Source organism: Rhincodon typus, chromosome 15 (genome assembly GCF_021869965.1).
Source record: "Rhincodon typus isolate 14 chromosome 15, sRhiTyp1.1, whole genome shotgun sequence".
NCBI classification, from domain to species: domain Eukaryota; kingdom Metazoa; phylum Chordata; class Chondrichthyes; order Orectolobiformes; family Rhincodontidae; genus Rhincodon; species Rhincodon typus.
In genome coordinates this window covers 25,420,288-25,438,791 of record NC_063346.1, presented here as the reverse complement: position 1 = coordinate 25,438,791, position 18,504 = coordinate 25,420,288, and the positions used below count along the sequence as shown (strand labels likewise).

At 41.9% G+C, this 18,504-nt stretch overlaps 1 protein-coding gene across 3 annotated transcripts in view; it reads right to left on the bottom strand.

Moving 5' to 3' along the window:
• Positions 1-18,504, bottom strand: part of piezo1 (piezo-type mechanosensitive ion channel component 1) — a 322,059-nt gene that overhangs the window by 213,687 nt on the left and 89,868 nt on the right. The gene's annotated exons all lie outside the window — the stretch shown is intronic.

Genomic DNA, 18,504 nt, shown 5'->3' with positions numbered 1-18,504 from the left:
GAGATTTTGCAGAAGTGTATAAAATCATGAGAGGCATGGATAGGATGAATGCACTCAGTCTTTTCCCAGCGATGGGGAATTGAGGACTAGAGGGCATCAGTTTAGGCAAGAGGGGATAGAATACAGAGGAACCTGAGGGGCAACTTTTTTTTTTTTTTTTTTTACACAGAGGGTGATATGCATATGGAATGAACTGCCACCAGAAGTGGTTCAAGCGGTTACATTAATGACATTTAAAAGGCATTTGGACAGATACATGGATAGGAAAGGTTTAGAAAGATATGGGCCAAGTGCAGGGAAATGAGGTTAGCATGGATGGACATTTTGGTTGGCATGGACCAATTTGGGCCAAAGGGCCTGTCTCCATGCTGACTCTTATTGGCCTCAGTGGATCCATACATTGCAAAACGTAAATGTTTTCCAAAGAGGGTAACTGGCAGAGGGAAAAAAGAGAAGGAGCTAAGTGAATAAAATCAAAATAAACTTGAAAATGTCATTAGTAAATAAAACAGTATATTATTAATATCAATGGAACAAACATTGTATTTCATCCATCAATATATTTTGCATCCCAACGAAATTCTTTGTGTTTGCTTCAGTAAAGGGTCTAGACAATGTTGGAGTTAAAATTTTGACAGAACTAATTCTGCAACTCCAACCCAGAGAGGCCAATCTTTCTCAGCTTGTTTTGACTTTTTACTCTGCTATTATGGTAGAAGTGTTGATCTGTCAAAGGTACAGTCTTTGAGATGAGACATTTAAACTGAATTCCTACCTGCCCCAGCAGATGGATGCAAGACACACCAAAACAATGAGGAGAAGGATAGGGGAGTTTTCATAGATTCTTGGTCAAAACTTCAATGAACTAACACCTAAATATAGATGGTCTGGTGATCTATTTTCATTGTTGTTTGTTGAATCCTCCTGTGCACAAAAAGACTGCCAGATTTCTTTTATTGAAACATTGTCCACATTTCAAGCAAACACACTCCCATCAGATTTTGAGTATTTGGACATGTATTCAGCTCATGAAAGTACAGTTCCTCCTTTCTTCTTTATACATATTAATTTACTTCTCAGCTGGCCAATTCTCTAATTAGGACATCCAGGGATTGCTGCCTCACCCTTTATACTCTCTGATAGATCCAGAGTGATACAGCAGCAAAACAGCCCCTTTGGTTCAACTAGTCCACATTGACATTGTTCCCAAACTAAACTAAGTTCCACTTGCCTGCATTTGGCCCATATCCCTCAAAGCCCTTCCTATTCATGTACCCATCCAAATGTCTTTTAAATGTTGTAATTGTACCTGCATCAAACACCTCCTCTGGCAGTTCATTTCACACACTAACTACTCTCTTGTATAAAAAAGCTGCCCTTCATGTCCTTTTTTAAAACTCTCACCTTAAGAATATGTCCCCCAGTTTTGAACTCCCACACCCTAGGGAAATGACCTTTGCTATTCACCTTACCTATGCCCCTCATGATTTTATAAACTTCTATAAGGTCACCCCCTCAACCTCCTCCACTCCACGAAAGAAGTCCCAGCCTAATTTTATAACTGAAACAGTCCATTTCCAGCAACATCTTGGTAAATCTTTTCTGACTTAATAATATCCTTCCTACAGCCTAAAACTGCACACAGTACTCTAAAAGAGGCCTCATCAACATCCTGTACTATTTCAACGTGAAATCCCAACTCCTGTACGTAAAAGGTCTGCGCACCCTCTTAACCATCCCGTCTACCTGTGACGCAAATTTCAAAGAAGATGCTGAAATCAACCCCAACATGTTCGAAGTTCCTTCAAGAATGAGGCTCATAACAGGATAAGGATCACATTTCTTTTTGGATCTCATGCCATTCTTTTAATATTGCATTTTGAGTAAATATGTAATTGTAAGTTACTCGTGCAAGATGAAGGTCTTACATGTAACAACAGCTGATTTGGTCAAATTAGGCAGCTAAAATAAATATGTAAGTTACATTGACTTAGACCAAACTTGTACATTCCTCACAGATACTAACAAAGAAACAACAATAAAAGGGATAGTAACAACTGCTGATGCTGGAGTCAGAGATAACACAGCATCGTGATAACATTGTGTTAACACAATAAAAAGGGCTAGCAACAGGTTTCCTGCAAGTCTTTTGCCTAAAAAGTAATGCTAGGGTCTAAAAATGAAATAATTCAATGAAAGATAAAAACTGATACAAAATTTTCCATCAACAAACAAGCTGTACTGTTAGATTACAGAACTGCCACAGTAAATGGAAAACTGCAGAAGCTGTTAGAATAGATCTGGCGTATAGACACAAAAATAGAGCTAACTTTTCAAGTCAATGATATTTCGTCAGAACTCAGGTTAAGTGTTTCTCTCACCACAGATGCTGCCAGATTTGTGGAGTATTCCTGGGATTTTCTGTATTTATTTCAGATTTCTAGCTGCTGCAGCATTTTGCTTCTATGAAGATAGAATTATTAGCCAGGGCCCCCTTGTGGCACAGTGATAGTTTCCCCAAACTGGACCAAGAGGCCTGGATCCAAGTCCCCTCTGCCCCTGGGGTGTGTAATAACATCTCTGAGCAGGTTCATTAGAAAATCGGTTTGTAACATATAGAAGCGTTGTTGTAGTGATAGGGTCTTCTTGTGGCACAGAGGTAGTATCCTTACCCCTGAACTGAGAGGCCCAGGTTCAATTATCACCTGATCCTGTGTTGTGTAATAACAGCTCTGATCAGATTTTTCAGAAAAATAGTTAAATAATAAAAAAAGTAGAATTGTCAGCCAATCACTGAAAATTCCTGGCTATTCAATCTTGTACACCGATGCATACAATCTATGTGGGTGGTGGTTTAAATTAGCTTTACCCAAGTCCAGTACCACCTTCAACGTACCATCGTAATACATATTATTGCAGAATACCATTTGTAAAGGTGACATGAAACTCAGATACTGGAGAATAAGTTTATTTTTCATATCCATTTTTCTAGTCAACCTGCTCAAAGATGTTATTACACACTTCTGGAACAGGAGGGACTTGAACCCAGGCCTCCTGGCACAGGGGTGGGGACACTACCATCGCACCACAAGAGCCTTTAGGAGAATAAGATTTGATTTTATTTTCTAAACAACCTGTTCGGAGGTGCTATCACACACCTCTGGAGCAGGTGGGACTTGAACCCAGGCCTCCTAGCCCAGAGGTAGGAGTATTAACACTGCACAACAGCCGTGGAATAATAAGTATTTTTGAATCAACCTGTTCACAGATGTTACTGCAGACCTCTGGAACAGCTCGGACTTGAATCTGAGCCTCCTGGCCCAGAGGTGGCAACTACTGCACCACAAGAAATGCTGACCAACCTGTTCAAAGATGTTATTACACACTTCTGGAGCAGGTGGGACTTGAACCTGGATCTGTCAGTCTAGGGGTAGGGCTACTACCACATGAGCCCCTGTTAGAAGACTAAGCATTACTTTCAGTAAAGATAAAACCCTGGTGACATCTAGCTAGCTGCTCATTATACCCCATTTTGACTTCAACAAGGAGGAAAATTGTACCAACATTGAACAGGCGGCTGCTCTGGTAACATTTAGTTTATATCATCACCCATCAGTTTAAAGACTTAATTGAGTTGCTTTAAGCCTGGTCGATCAATTATAGACTTCATACGTAGCACTGTTCACTGACAATGACATGTATTCATCAAATTACATGATACATTGCCAGAGACCCCAGTGTTTGAAGGGGTGGGGATGGATGAGCAGTTGAGTTCAAGTAACATCGTGGAGTGAACTGGAAAACGGTGGTGGCAGAACTGAATAAAAAGTACTTCTACTAATGCAGTTTATGACTTTTAAACTGCAGTGTCCTTTATTCACCCGTCCTGGGACAGCTGGCCAACTCCTGCTGCAGCAGGCTCTAAGACACGAGCTCCAGCCCAGATGGGAAGGCTACCTGGAGGCTATAGTAATTACAATGGTTTGGTTCATCTTTGGGAAATTGGTGACCAGAGGCAACAAATCCACAAAGGAATAAAATTCCATGTCATTGCCCTAACTGAAAACCTTACATGCTTCAAGCAGCTGGATGTATTTTATCCTTTCATTCTGAGAACAAGATGGCTTTCTTTTCTCATATTTCTGAAATTACAGGTTATTCAAGCCAAGTACTTATCATGTAGAGAGGATAAAAGTCATTGCAGCTTCACAACCAAAATTTCTCTCAAGTTACTACCACCCATGGAGCTATCCCTAAACAATCCGTTGATGTCTAATTCAGAAGAGGAAGGGAAATAACCCACAGGAGATGTGGAGGAAAATGTTAATCCAGGAGACAATTACCCAATCTGGTATTTTTACCGATATTTTGACCAAGTCCAAAGTAACTAAATGACAACTGTACTGTGGAAGATTTTAAAGAAAAGATTGAAAGCCGACACCATCCAAACATATTTTGTAAAAGAAGGAATAAATTAATCTCGCATCTACATTTTACATCAAGCCTGGTTAACCAATTCATTCCGTTTTCAAAAAGTTGTAATGCACTACACCATAATTAAAGTTCCATTTTAAATATACAGGAACAAGATGAAATAATAAATATGTCTAATTGCATTTGCTGCAGTGTTGAGTTTAGTGAAATTAGCTTTAGTTGTTTAGATCAAAAGGTATTGAAAATTGATGATGATGACAGCAGCAGATGCTTTGCTGGTGAAGGTCATGGGAAGGCTGGTCTCTGCAAATGTTGGCATGACCATCGATGATTTTTGATCTCCAGGCCCTTGAGCAGTTTGAGTTCAGGAACACCTCATTTGGAGAGGCTCTGTAAAGCTGACTTGTTATTGGTCAATTAAGCTATTTTTTTCAGCTGATTTTGAAGCATTTACAAGGTACAACTCAGTATCATCTACTAAAGCACAGTTCACCCATAAAGCTTGATTGTGAACATTGTGATATCCTACATGCGCAACATACAATGCAGGGTGTAAGAGAATGAATTCAGTGCTGGAAAAACTAACTTTATTGGGAACATCATTGTCTCTGATGTAGTCATGGTGGTCAGGGACAGCATTGATGAGAGTGATCCAGATGTCACATTTCTCTTCTGGATGGGACCCACGATACTGACTCAGACAAGAAGGTGGTGATGATAAATGATTTGAGCCGTAGGGTAGCCAAAGGAACTGTTGGCCTTGAACAATTTATGCCTATGTTGACAGTGGCATTATTGGAGACAATGCTACCCAGTTCTCGTGCTTTTGGAGGCTGCTGCCATCAATACTGGTCTGCTTTGGAGTGTAACTTCCTAGTATTTTAGTTTGTGCAGTGCGTCTGTTTTCTTCAGGCTAATAATAAAGACACAGACATTTACTGCCTCAGAGAATCAGTTTACAATGAGCAGCATTGTTTCCTCCATGTGTGTCAGCAGGCAGCAATTGTTAGCACACAGAGATTCCATGTAGTATTGTGGTTAATGCATTTTTAAAGTATATGTATTGTATATTTTGTAAAAATATTTACTATGCCCCTTTTTTTGTTTTGTAACTTTTCTTATGCAATTTTCATAAACAGCCAAAAGGGGAAATATGAAAGTGAGGTGAAGAAACAGGCAGAACATGATTTGTCTTTTATCCTAAAGGTATTGAGTCTATGTGAATGTTTTCCTCTGGTGTCTCCACATAGATTCAATTTGGTCTCAGCAACAGGTGCACTTTACAAAACTCTCTCAAGTCATTTAAACATGTTCTTGTTCTTAGGGGTGAAGGGGTCAAAGTGTATGGGAAGAAAAATGAGAACAGCTTACTGAGTTGAATGATCAACCATGATTGTATTGAATGGAGGAGCAGGTTCAAAGGATTGAAAGGCCTACTCCTGCTCCTAGTTTCTATTTTTCTACATTTCTATGTTATTAATAATCTGATGGTTGCAATTTCACCAATTTCCTGTCTTGGTTCTCCATCCTATTTACAATTATTACTAAAAATGTTCTTTTTGAATCCTCTATCATGAAGTCAGAAGCAAAGCATTAGTTCATTTCAATTAGTCATTTCTTTATTATCTTCTATTAACTTCCTATTCTCAATCTCTAGATTACCAACACTCACTTTGTTTAACCCTTTCCATTGTAGATGTCTGTCAAAACTCTTGCTGTCCATTTTACATGTCTAGCTATCTTCCTCTTCTATTATAACTGCCTCTTCCTAATTTAACCTTTTAGTCACTCTTTGTAGTTCTTTATATTCTGACAAGTCACCGGACTTACCACTCATGTTTGTGTGGTTGTGTATTTTCTGGTGGGATTTGGCACTCATTTGTTTCAGATTTTCAGCATCTGCAGTACTTCGCTTTTATTATGAGCAGCTCATCGGAATGTTTTTGGGATATTTTCTTATAACAGCATGTTCTAGAACTAACCAGAAAGCAGATTAGACCTGGTATTGTGTAATGAGATAGGATTAAATTAATAATTAATGAGGTGCCTCAAGATAGTAGCAACCATAATATGACAGAGTAAACACATCTCACTGACTTGTTGTCATTTTTACACGGACAAAATCTCAGACCCATTTTTTCTTTTGAATGCTTTGAATATCTTGGATACCCCTCAAAACATGTTATCAAGGATGCATTTAATATACAGTAGGGATTGGCTTGATAGATCTGCGTACTAGCGAACTGGTTATCTTGGCTGAGAACCCAGTAACTTTGTAGCATGGCAGGAAAAGAGACATATTTGACAGCTTTCTCTTGGGTTGACTTACCTACCACAGCCAACGATTAGAGTGGTGGGATTAGCAGAATGGCTCCGGAGCCACTGCTATCTTGGCCATCTCACCCCTACATTTATTGTGTGGATTTTAGTTGTTTTGAGATGAGGCTTATTAGCTTGCTCCACCATTCAATATGATCATGACTGATCATCCAACTCAGTAACCTGTTCCCTTTTCTTCTCACATACTTCAATCGCTTCACCCATAAGAACAGAGAACTAACTCCTTTTCGAAAACAATGTTTAGGCAGCAACCATTTTCATAATCAGTACAACCGGTGCTGCCCATCCTGCAAACTGCCCTGGTTTGACGATTCCTTCGCTCTCCATCCTCCTGACCTCCATCTCTACTTTTGCCGATGGCACTGGGTGGGCGTTGCAAAATCTCAGAACGTCTTCCTTGTCGACATGTAAAGTGGCTTCGGTTGCTTTGATAGTCATAAGCCCTTCCTTAAAAAATACTCCTGGATATTTTGCTAGGACTTCACTGAGGCAGCCATTTTCTAATCAGAAACGTTGAGCCAATCAAGGTGAATCTTTCTTAACCAGTTCCACCCCAATAGGCTTGGGCCCGAGTGTCTTACAACCATCAGTGGTAATTGCACCAACTGCTTCTCTTAGGAGACTGGAACCAAAGTCACGCTTTACTTACTTCTGCACAGTACACTGTGTGGCCGGCCAGCTCGGAGTCAGCCCCTGAACTGAGGAAATTCTAAATCCCCTGTTAATATTGGTCAGCCATGGCTTTCCGATTGGCCTAGGTTAATAGCGCCAATCAAGGACCTCTTAGTCAACAGGATCTACCTAATACCAATCACTACACAAGATCTGACACATCTGACACATTTCAATACAGCCACAGCAGCAGGACCCTATTTCCTCATGTCAGTGCTGTGGGATTAAACACTTTCTCAGCTTCAGCACTCAATGTGAGCATTGTACATGTTCAGATCAGATGCAAGACATCCATAGTCCCTTACTTAGGCGGAATGTAGTTACCCAGAAAAAAGTCAGTTATGTTCTCTCAAGTTGTATCCAATCTTATTCCTATTTCTAAAATCTACCTTTCTTAAGGCTTCTTTTAGCATGATTACTACCTTTGTGGAAATTTGTGCTGAATTAGAAATCCATTGATCTGTGAATTCGTGCCCATCAGAAACTGAGTTGGGATATCCTAAAGATATTCTCCCAAAGATTACTGTTAAAGTAGCCATGAAGCTTTTAGCAAATGGAGCCAGCCCGACTAGACAAGAGGCTCAAAATCCTGCAGGGAATAGCTCACGTTCTGACTCTCAAAACATGTCCACAATCTACAAGACATAAGTCTGGATTGTGATGGAATTCTTCTTACTTGCCTGGATGAGTGCAGCTCCAACAGTCCTCAAGAAGCTTGACACCACTCCAGACTACTCATCAACCTGACTTGGAAATATATCACTATTCCTTCAGTGTTACTGGGTCAAAATCCTGGAACTCCCACTCTAACAGCATTGTTGACCTATCTATACCAAATGGACTGCAGAGGTTGAAGAAAGCAGCTCACCACCACCTTCTCGAGCAACAAAGGATGAGCAATAAGTACTGTTCCAGCCAGCAACATCCACATTTCATGAATAAGTAATAAGGTAAAAAGCTGTGTCTATCTATATTCTCTTTTTTGTACAAGGATGAAACGTTACCTATCTTTAACTTCTGTTGACCCCCTTCATAAATTTTTTGCACATGGGGTATCTCTCTAGTTCCTCCTCTTATACAATGGCTTTGACAGTATGTATTCCTCAGGGAGGACAGATGCAAAGTACACATATAATACCATCATTGGATCTGCATGTGTACGTCTCCTTTTTGATCCCTAATTGATCCAACCTGTCTACTATTCATAAAAAGAACTTTTTTTTTAAATAACCTGTTTGGACAGTTTTTGGCACAACTTTGGAGCTGTCATGTCCTGAGGTGGTATACGAGCACAGTCCTACTTTCTAGAGTCAGGACCCCAGCCCAATCTAACAACTGTGAGCTTATAAAAGAAATTTTAGGTTTTGTAATGATGTTAGCTGCTCGGTTATTTTCACATCCTAATGCCTCTCTCTTCTCTCCCTTTTTACTTCTTCTCTGAACATTTCATTATTCAGCCTGGTATGGAAAAAAAATGAGAAAAAAGTCTTGTTAAAGTAATGCAAATGTTGTAAAGGCTTATATTAGAAGATGTAATGATTTTTGCAGGAATACTTTGCTGTACTTTCAGAAACATAGTCCTTGAATGGACACTGGACTTAAAGAAAACTGCAAAAATGTAATAATTCTTTAAATTCAAGATTAATTGGAATACTTTGGGGGTTATATCCCACTCTCCAATGAAATCTGCTTAGACACAAGCCCATGTGAGGTGGTTGCCATAGAAAACTAAAGAAATAGTATTTAAATTGGGAATTCCAATGAAGATCTGGTGGATGAGTGGGAGGGGGTCCACAGAATTGGTGAGATGACCCCTCTTGTGGTAGGAAGTCACTGGGTTTAGTTGTTGGCAAGGATTGCCTGATTTTCCAAATGGAGGCTAAAAAAATAGAAATACCCATTGACTATTAACATGCAATAAAGGTTGCTAATCATTTTTTAAAAAGACAGCAGCTAATTCTTGTAGGAGAATGGAGGAGGATAGTTAGTTTACATGAGACCAGGTGTATGCCTCATTTGGAGACAAGTCAATTATTCTACATTTTTACACAAAGACAAATTGCACTGTTTTGGAAACAACAACAGCAAATTCCTTTATTGATGCTACAACATTCTCCTCAGTAACATCTGGTGGCTCATGCCAAAATTGGAAGAGACATCTCACAGACTACTCAAGCAACAGGCTGATACAATCATATTCGCAGAATCATACCTGACACAAAATGTCCCATCCATTACCATCACCATCTCACTGACAGGAAAGAGCCAGCACAGGTGGTGTTCAGTGGTATACAGTTCAGAGGGAACAAAAACCGAAATTGCTGGAAAAGCTCAGCAGGTCTGGCAGTGTCTATGGAGAGAAATCAGAGTGAACGTTTCGAGTCGAGTGACCATTCTTCAGAACTGGACGTCTACAGTCTGGAGGGCATCTTCAATATTAATTCTGGACCTTGTGATGTCTCAGGCAAAAGGAGGGCAAGGAAACCTCCTGCTAACTACCATGCACCATCCCTATGCTTCCCTCCCACCCCAACCCCATCCAAAAACCTCAGCTGATGAATCAGGACTATTCATTGCACTGAGTGTGGCTTTGCTGGTCAAGTTGTAAAGGGCAAAAATGCTAGACTGGGTCTGTGGCAGGTAGGACAAACAAGAAGGATAAACATTGAAGTATACTTGACCTCATTCTCACCAACCTGCTTGCTGCAAATGTATCTGTCCATGACTGTATCAATAATAATGACCAATGCACAGTCCTTGTGGAGAAAAAGTCCTGTCTTCACATTGAGGATGCCCTGCATCATGTTGTGTGGCACTGTCATTGTGGAAAATTGGAAAGACTGCGAACAGATCTAATCACTCAAAACTGGGCATCCACAAGGTGCTGTGGGCCATCAACAGCAGCAGAATTGTACAATCTGCAACCTCATGGCCAACCATTACCATCGAGCCATGCGATCAACCCTAGTTCAATGAGAACAGGTGAGCCATGCCAAGTGTGATACCAGGCATTCCTGAAAAAGAGATATCAACCTGGTGAAGCCACAATACTGGGCTACCTGTCTGCCAAACTGCAAGGAATACACAAAGCTAAACCATCCCACAGCTAATTGATCGGATGCAGAACTGCTATATCTAGTAGTGAATGGTGGTAGACAATTAAACAACTTAGAGGAGGAGGAGACCCCACAAATCTCTCTTCCTCGATGCTAGGGGAGCTGAGCACATCAGTAAGAGTGTACAAAGTAGGAATGGAAGATGACTATTTGGCCCCTTGAGCCTGCTCCACCAGTGATTATGATTGATCTGTTTATCTTTTGAATTTCACATTCCTATCTATCCCTGACAACCATCAACCCCGCTCCGATACACAACAATCTATCCACCTCTGTCTTAAAAGATATTCAGTGACTTTGATTCTACTGTCTTCTGAGGCAGACAGTTTCAAATTCTCTTAAACCTTTCAGAAAATGTTTTTCCTGATCTTTGTCCTGAAAGTGCAACCTCTAATTTTAAAACTGTGCCCACAATTCTGAATTGATACATGTAGAAACACCCTTTCCATGTCACTTTGCCAAAGCCATCCAGGATCTTATACATTTCAATCAAGTTACTCCTTTCTCTTCTAAACTCCAAGGGAACCAAGCCCAGACTATCCTACCTTAAGACCAGCCATTCATGCAGCTATCAATTGAGTAAACCTTCTCGGAACCACCTCAAATGCATTTACATTCTTCCTTAAATCAAGACGTTAAAACTGCACAGTGTTCAAGTATTCAATGCCTTGAATAACTGAAGCATAACATCCTTTTGTGTTCCATTCCTCTTGTAATAAAGGATAGTTTCCAATCAGCTTTCCTAATCATGTGCTATGCCTGCTTATTAATGTTTTGTGATTCACTCACCCCGAACTCCCAGATCCTTATGCCCCTTGGAATTCTGCAATCATACTCTGATTAAATAATACTCTTCCTTTTTATAAATCTTCCAGCCAAAGTGAGCCACTTCACATTTCTTCACTTTATGCTCCAGCTGTCAGATTTTTGCCCACATATTCAGTTTATGTATATCCATCTGCAAGCTCCTCATAGGTTCTTCATAATATATTTTCTTACCTATTTCTGTGTGATTTGCTCGTTTACCAAACATACCTTCACTCCACTTATGTAAGTCATAGATGTAAGCTACAAACATTGTGGCCCCAGCACAGACCCCTGCAGACTCCATTCATCATATCTCACCAATCAGACAATGACTCATTGATACATTCTCTGTTTTGTGCTAGCCAGCCAAACCCCTATCCATGCTGATAACATTCACACCGCCTACACCATGAACTTGTATTTTCTGCAATAGCCTTTGATGTGGTACCTTACCAACTACCATCTAGAAATCCAAGGATGTCCCTTTATACTCTGCACATATTAATTTACGGAGTCACAGAGTCACGCAGCATGGAAACAGAGCCTTCAGTCTGACTCATCCGCAACGAGCAGACATCCCAATCTGATCTAGTCCCATTTGTCAGTATTTGGCCCATATCCCTCTAAATCCTTCCTGTTCATACACCCATCTAGATGGCTTTTAAATGTTGTAATTGTGTCTGGCTCCACCACTTCATCCAGCTGTTTGTTCCAACCATGGACCATCCACAGCTTGAAAAAGTTACCCATTGGGTCCTGTTTAAATCTTTCTCCTCCCACCCGGACACCCTCTAATACTCGAGTAGTGTTGTAGCTCGGGTTGTGGATGTCGTGGTTGGTTCGCTTGCCGAGCTGGTTCATTAATTCGCAGACGTTTCATTACCTTGCTTGGTAACACCATCAGTGCAGCCTCTGATGACGCCTTGTTGTATTTTCCCGCTTGTTATTTTGCAAGGACCGCAGAGCTTAAATAGCAAGTGGGAAAATACAACAATGCTTCATCAGAGGCTGCCTGATGATGTTACCCAGCAGGGTAATAAACGTCTGCAAACAAATGAGCCAGCTTGGCGAGCGAACCAACCACAGCACCAACACCCTCACCGGTCCAACTGAGCCTGGGGAGTACTGTGCGAGTGTAGGCAACTGCAGAGCCTCGTACAAGGCATGTCCTGAGCAGGGGGACCCTAGGCCAACCAACAGCTGAACCCCACAACAAGGCCGAGCCTCGGCCAAGTGGCTAAACAGTTCTTCAGGATCTGGGCTGACAAGCCATTGTAGCTGCTGCCAGTATGTGGTCCCAAGACAGGAATGGAGTCCTACAAGGCCGGACTTGAATAAGAAAACTCATAAGCTGGTACCCAGGACAGTGCACACCCTGGAAAGTCTCTGTACATGTGGGTTGGAACAATTAAATTGCTTAGCAATGTCCAATATGGAACTGATTAAAATTAATGTTTGGTTAAATGGTCACCTAGTTCCCATGGAGGCTGATACCGGCGCAGCTGTATCTGTGGTTGCAGAATCTGTCTTTAACAAGATTCACTTGGGGCTCCAACCCTTTCATTTGTGCAAGACCTCAGCCAGACTGAGAACATACATTGGGAACCATTGCAGATTAAGGGTAAGACTTCGGTTACAGTCTCCTAAGAGAAGCAATTGGTGCAGTTACCACTGATGGTAATAGGAGGCTCAGGCCCAAGCCTATTGGGGTGGAATTGTCCAGAAAGATTCACCTTGATTGGATCAACATTTTTCTATTAGAAACCGGCTGCCTCAGCGAACTCCTAGTGAAATATCCAGGAGCTTTTCAAGGAGGACTTGGGACTATCAAAGGGGCTAAAGCCAGTTCATATGTTGACCAGGAAGCAATTCCAAGATTTTGCAAAGCCAGCGCAGTGCCATTTCCCTTGTGGGCAAAAGTAGAGATGGAAATCAGGAGGATGGAGAGCGAAGAAATCAAACCTGTGCAGTTTTCAGAATGGGCAGCACCTGTCGTATTGATTGTGAAGCCTGATGGCTCAGTTCAACTTTAAGGGGATAAGCAAATGGTAAACTGCTTCTTGTAGCTGGATAAATACCCAATCCCTTGCATACAGGACTCGTACGCAAAGTTGGTGAGGTGGCGGCTGTCCTTTACTCGACATGAGCCATGCCTATCTGCAATTGGGACTGGATGAAGAGTTCCAGACGTATGTCACAATGAATACTCACAAGAGTTTATACCGATATACAAGACTGCCATTTGGGCTGTCATCAGCCTGTGCCCTTTTCCAGTGGACCGTGGAGAACATTTTACAAAGGGGTTACCACCCCAGGTTGCCATTTATCTCGATGACATTTGTAATAGGGAAGACCAATAAAGATCACTTGGAGAACTTGGAAATTGTGCTTAAACATTTCTGCCAGGTGGGCATAGGCCTTAGAAGGGAAAACGTGTCCCAGACACCCCTAGTGACATACTTGGGTTACAGAGTTTACCAAACCAGGTTTACCTGTTGGAAGAGAAAGTCAGGGTGATCAAAGCAGCCCCCGTTCCCGTGTCTGTACTGAAGCGGAGGTCTTTCCTTGGGTTAGTGAACGATTACAGAAAATTCATACGTAATCTGGCCTCCATCTTGGTACCCTTACACCTGCTATTGAAAAAAGGGTCAGCCTTGGAAACGGTCACATAACCAAGAAGTAGCCTTTAGGGAAGTGAAAAAGCAGCTATTGTTATCGAGGGTGTTGGCACACTACGATCCAAAGCAAGAGGTGGTGCTGATATGCGATGCCTCCCCATACGGCATTGGGGTAGTGTTGGTTCACTAGTGGCCCAACAGAGAGGAACACCCAAAAGTTTATGCTTCCTGGGCTTTGGCCGATGTCGAATGCAAGTATGTCCAAATAGAGAAGGAAGTTTTAGCGGTCATCTTTAGTGTGAGGAAGTTCCACCAGTACCTTTACAGATGGGAATTTGTCATAGTAACAGATCACAAATCCCTGCTAGGGCCACTGAAGGAAGACAAGGCAGTGTCATCCATAGCTTCCGGTAGGATTCAGCATTGGGCCCATATTCTCAGTGTGTACAAGTTAGAACACTGTCCAGGAAGCCAAGTGACTAATGCAGATGCCTTGAGCCACCTCCCACTGGCAGATATTCCACTGGTGGTGCCTAACCTGGAAGACACCTTTCTGGTTTTAAACTTTCTGGACACTCTTCCAGTCACTGCAGACAATATCTGACTGTGGACATCAAAAGATCCTGTCCTAGTGAAACTGAAACAGCTAGTGGTAATGGGGAAAACAGAAGAGCCATCACAAACAGGATTGAAACCTCGATGGACCAGGTGAGACCAGATCACTGTAGAGGATGGTTTATTACTGAGGGGGACGATTGTCCCGAGTAAAGGTCGCCTCCAGATACTGGCCAAACTCTACCAGAATCAGCGAGGGGTTTCCAAGATGAAGATACTAGCACGAAGCATGTCTGTGGCTAGGGTTGGATGCTGACAGAGCTGCATTGGTGGGGCAGTGCCCAGAGTGCCAACAAGGATTAAAATTGCCACCAGCGGCAGCCCTACATTCATGGGAATGGTCGGGTAAACCCTGAACTCGGTTATGTCAGTTATGATGGTCCTTTCATAGGCTTAATGTTTCTGGTCATTGCGGACACCCATTCAAAGTGGTTGAATGTACATAATGTTTGTTTAGCAAACTCGGGGATGACAATTGAGAAGATGCGAGCATTGTTCACAATACTCAGACTATTGGAAACATTGGTCATGGACAATGAGACGTCATTTACCAGCGGGGAATTTAAGTATTTCCTAAAGCTGAATAGCATTTGGCACATAAGGACAGCTCCATGCCAACCATCATCCAATGGTCTGGTGGAAAGAGCAGTCCAAACTTTAAAGGCAGTCTTAAAGAAGCAGCCTACAGCATCACTCGATACCAAACCATCCTGCTTCCGGTTCGATTATCAGAACACCCCCTCACAAAACTACAGGGGTAGCTCCAGCAGAGTTGTTGACAGGGACAAGACTTCGCACCAGGTTAAACCTGATATTTCCGGACCTGAGGAGTGGGGGTTGAAGTGGCAGCAGGTACGCCAGTGCCAGCCACATGCCTCCTCTGGCTGAGACAGACAGTTTAATTCAGGGGATGAAGTTTGGTGCCATGTAAGGGTATGAGGCAAGGCTGACGGGTGATCAGGTCCTGTGACTAACAAAGTTCGGGCAGGGGTGATACAGTCCTGAACGAACACGTGGATCACCTGAAAGCCATTACCTTGCAAGTGGTGCAGGAGCAAAACATACCTGGCCCCTCAGAACATCCAAAGGCCTGTCAGAAAGCATGGGTTCTCCCCTTTTGTCTAGTGTTGAGGAAACTTTAGAGTTCAAGATGAATGCAGCCTCAATACCCTTACCAGTGGAAGAAGAGGAGGAAACTCTCCCAAGACGTTCTAGAAGCAAGAGATGGGCTACAATCCGGTATGGGCCACCCGCATCAGAGTCCAAATCAAAGGAACCAGACCTGAGGCGAAACATTGCAGGAAAAGCTACAAGAGAAAGACCAGGCCTACATCCCCAGACTTAAGTCGGCGGTGGGGCGGGGGGGCGCTCTGTGGTCATTGGAACCAGGTGGACCTCATTGACTACGAGCGGTCCTGGATTGGGATTTTTAACCTGGACCAATCAGGACGCTGTGGCTGACCAATACTTACAGGGGATTTAGAATCTCAGGAACAAGCTCAGAGCTGGCTGGTCACGGTGCACAAGTAGATAAGGGGTGACTTGGTGATGGTATACCGGCCTGTGTGGTTATTTCGTATTGCACTTGGCATTTGATCACTACCACAAGAATTATAATTAAAGAAAATGCAAACCAACATAGCCTTCTGCAACAAGGCAGTGCCTTGTCAGAATGTTAATTGTGCAATTTAGATGAAAGGAATTCATCCTCACAACATTTTGTTTTTTAAATTGGCTCTGATCCTGAATTTTTGACATATCATTAAGTATCATAATTAACCAGTGAAATGCACTACAACATAAGTCAAATCTATGACCATTAATACATATTCATTACAATTGAAATAATGATATGCATTTTAGCAGCTGAATAAGTTTGGGGCAGCACAGTGGCTCAGTGGTTAGCACTGCTGCCTCACAGCGCCAGGGACCCGGGTCAATTCCACCCTTGGGCAACGGTCTGTGTGGAGTTTGCACGTTCTCCCCGTGCCCGAGTGGGTTTCCTCCAGGTGCTCTGGTTACCTCCCCCGGTCCAAAGATGTGCAAGATAGGTGGATTGGCCATGCTAAATTGCCCGTAGTGTTCAGGGATATGCAGATTAGGTGGGTTATGGGGAATAGGTCTTGGTGGGATGCTCTGAGGGTTGGTGTAAACTTGTTGGGCTGAATGGCCTGTTTCCACACTGTAGGGATTCTATGATGATGATAACCTCATGTATTTCAAACACAAAATAGCCCCACTGTATAGATCACCAAACCTCAGGGAGACACAGTGACATAAATCTCAACTCATTCATGTTCTTTCAAAATATTTACCTTGTGCCAGCCAATGGACTAAATATGATCCAGATAAAATAGTTACTTTGAAGAAAAGTGACACAATCTTAATACTTACACACTAACTTCTGTTTACACTCCTGGAGCCATTAAATATCATATCCCATTTTAAGATCATATTGGTTTCCTTTTAATATACACCCAGCTTAATTAAACTCAAATTACAAGAAAATTCAGCAAACAAGTGTTCATTTGAAAGTTCAATACCTTCACAAACCTCTCATTTGTTTTAACTACACACATTTATCAGCCTGTAAATCAATTTACACTAGCTCGTAAGATTGATGTCAGAACCTAAATATTGTCCAAGCCACAAACGACCTAAACTCCATGGCCTGAAATATAAACAGTATTACTAACAGACTGAGTGAAAAGGAAAGAACGTATTCATTTATAATGTAGTTTCAATGCTTTTGTCATCAAATGACTAATGAACATAACCCACTGTGTTTTAGACAAACTCCTATGGCACTAAATTCACAGGCAGTATGAAACAGGTCAGATGTCATTGTCTAGTAGGCTCTGGCAAGAATGCCCAAGACCAAAAAGAGAACAACTGAATGGGAGATATTGTATATTAACTCCTCGTGATAACCGAGTGAGAATTGGGTATGTGATGGGGAGTAGGTAGTCAGTGGTGTTGGAGTTTTGTGAAGTGGAAGTTAGCATAAAACTCTTAACTCAATAAAGTATATGGCTGGGCTCTGTCTAAGCAATCTTTTAACCTCTGGTGTTTACATTGGACACCATCTTGTTGAGGGGTACTGGTCCAGATGTAGCATTCTTCTTTCACATTTCCAATATTCATTGTATTATCTTTTTGAATTACAAAGATACATGTCTCTGTTTTTATTTCAACCTTGCTGCTGTCCATAGCCTCAACAATAGCTATTCCAATGATGTCTAGCACCATCTTCTCCCCGAGTGTTAAAAACATGCAATGAGCCTTTCCCACAACACTAAGCACCTGCTACAAATGTTCTCCAAGAGTGAGACACAGCAAGAGAGAAAACTGTCATTGAGTGTTGTGCATTTGACTGATATGGCTGTCATGGTTCCCTAGCCATCAACCTGTGCAGGCTGTGACCCATTCACTGACCTTGACCACTTCATGCCTTTCTCTGCAAAACCCTACACATTCTTCCTATCAAATAACAGTCTAATTGCCTTTTGAATGCTTTAGCTGAACCTGCCTCCATCAGTCTCAGGCAATGCATTCTAATCCTAAACCACACCTTCCGTGAAAATATTTCTTCTCATGTTGCTTTTGCTTCTTATAACAATAGCAACAAACCTGTGCCCTGTCTTTTTCAATCATTTCACAAGATGGTAACACTTTATCCCTATCTAATCTGTCCGTGAGTTTGAATACCCCTTTCAAATTTCCTCTATGCTTTTTGACTAGGAATACAGTTTCAACTTCTCTAGCTTCATAAGTGACCTTCCTCATCTCTACAACTATTCTCACGAATCTTATGCATTGTCCCAAAAGCTTTCACATACTTTCCAAAACCTGGTGCCGCGAGTTTGTCCAATAGCCCAGCTGAGGTTGAATTCGTGTCCTAA